Raw genomic sequence first — 2,682 nt, 5'->3', positions numbered from 1 at the left:
GACGAGGTATCAGGAAAAACAGACAAATATCCATGTCTATGGAAAGTCCTTACAGAAATGAGAGTAGCTGGATTCATGCTTGAGCATCCTGGAATAGATTTTCAGGTCAATAAATAGCATTACAGCGAGAAAATAGTAGGAGCAGACAGATACGAGAACATGCAAGCTATACTACCAAAGATGTTGGCCGTAATCGATGACGCATCCGGAACTGACTGCATTAGTTTAAAACAGGAAGAGACGAAATACTTCATAAAATAGCTCAAAAGACTGATGACAGCATTTTACTATGTTCAGACAATTTCCAACATACAGGAGTTTGTAAGCTATTACTAATGAAATTACTGGTGGTCCTATTAAGCAGCAGACAGCTGGTGGTCCATATGTTTTTAGAGGTTGCGTTTTTTAATCTAATGTCTGCGAATAGCGTTTTTGCATGAAGAACGTAGATGACTGTAGCAGCTGTTGGTAGTTCTCATCCAGATTAGGCAAATTTGGAACCGTTTTCGGACAGTGACATTATAGCATGGAAGACTTTCGGTATATCTGAGACCACAAGACGCTTTCAGATGTTACTTTAGAAAGTGATTTCTAGTTATAAGGCACTTACCGTCTACTACTCCATGTTGCGTCTTGTGGGAAAGCGAAAATTTTTAGTGTTACATCCAGGAAAACGAAAATTTATTCTCAGTTGTCGCAGAGGATGGTAATCTCGGCAGCCAAAATGTTAGCCATCCCTTGGAGCGCTGAAGGTGGTATACTTCCGGTTCCAGATGGTCATCTGCCCTTCCACCGATGATGTTAGTCATGGTAGTGTACTGTTGTGGAAAGTCGGTTGTATGGAATCAGCGCAGTAGGCCGAATCGTCTAGAGACGGTGCAGAATGACAGAAAGAAGCTCTCGTGTTTGGATGTGCCCACGACCAAACCGCGAATGAAATTGCTGGACGTGTACCAGCGAGAACAGTCGAACGGTCGTGCAAGAAATGGTGCACCGCTAGCAGCCACGTAACGCGACGTAAGAACATTAGCCGTAAAAGGTATAACCTACAGGGCCCAGAGACAAAGGTCAAGTCCTCATCAGTTACACTCAAACGCTGCTGTCAGTGAATGCATGCTCTTCTCAACCAGTTTTCGAGCAAACATTGGCAAGGGAACTGCATGCTATGACATGGGGAGTCGGGAATCTCGTTAAAGGACATAACTCGCATCGACACAAGAAGCTGTATTTAATCAACGGGCCAAAAACCACAGGATTTGGGCAGCAGCTGGACTCGAGGCGTGTAGTGTGGTCCGACGAGTTGCGACTTTGCCTCGTTTCGAAGTATGCAAGGCATATGGGATACAGACAACTCAATGAGGCGTTTAACCCGCAGTGTATGGAGACTGTAGTTCAGATCGAAGGTGATTCTGTGTGTTCTGGGAATGTTTCATCGTGCCATGACTTGCCCCCATCCATTTACGCCACCGTGAAGATGAACCAGGAGGTTTAATTCTCGGTGATCGCGTACGGAACGAGTAAGCTGTGGCCGTTCTCTTTTTCGAAGATGACAACAGCCGTGTTCACAGGGTGCACTTGGGGCACAGCCCGCTCACGGGGCTGAATCTCCTGAAATAAGAAATACTGCAACAGTGCGCTATTTCCTCACAAAGCCAAGGTCATTTTTCCATCGGTGTGTGCTATTGTCTCAGTGTCGCCGCCTGTGGTTGCAGCTAGGGTGCTTTCAATCACACTATTGACAGAATTGATATGTACAGGTATTTGCATTATTATATGTCTGTTTTGACAAGGATGGGAGAGGTATTAGCAGTGGTCTTGTTTTAAGAACCATCCTTGCATTTGCTTTAAGGTAATTTAGTAAAATAATGGAGAATCTAAATGACGATAAGTGGATGGGTAATGGAGTCCCCATCCTTCCAAATACAGGGCCAGTCTTTTAGCAATAGTGCAACCTCATTTGATTTATCCGTAGTGTACAATATTGTATATATATATCATATTGTACAAAGACAAAGGAAAAAAAAGAAACTTATGACTTCATCTCAGTCAAGATCCTGTGAGAGCATGCAAGATCATGCACAACATGACCTAGTTGGAACTGTGACTCATTATTATCATTGTCACGAGTGAGACTGTATCATAGTGCCATCTTAATTACCATTGTTGGATTTGCAGCAAGTATGTGGGCCAGTAGCTCCACTACCAATATGAGAGAGCACACGTAAGATGCGTCCAGCAATATGTTCGTTTATGATTTACTGGAGCATTTGGTACATCAGCAGAAATTTTGTTAGTGATTCCGGGAACATCCAGAAGAGATAATCATCAGGTACGGAGCTCCATGCTATTGCTTGCACAAAGGGCACATTAAGATGATGTGGCAGATCACTGGGGAAACAAACTCTAGAGGTAAGAGAAACGTGATGGATTATTGTCATAGTTAATGAATATAATCAAACAAATAAGGTTTACCATGCATAATAATGTGAAATTTTAAACTCTTTGTTGTTCCTTGTATAAGAACACTATGTATATCAACAGGTATTGTTGGCCTTTTCCACAAAGGTCTGGTTTGCCGTGTCTTTCGAAATATCTGCACATGGGGCTATTTCGTCCCGTACACGTTAAGCTACTTCTGCTTAGTCAAACTATTAGTTTAATTGAAGTTTGACTGCGATATTC

This window comes from Schistocerca nitens, chromosome 9 (assembly GCF_023898315.1).
Source record: "Schistocerca nitens isolate TAMUIC-IGC-003100 chromosome 9, iqSchNite1.1, whole genome shotgun sequence".
Lineage (NCBI taxonomy): Eukaryota > Metazoa > Arthropoda > Insecta > Orthoptera > Acrididae > Schistocerca > Schistocerca nitens.
Note: the sequence above shows the minus strand (reverse complement) of the source record.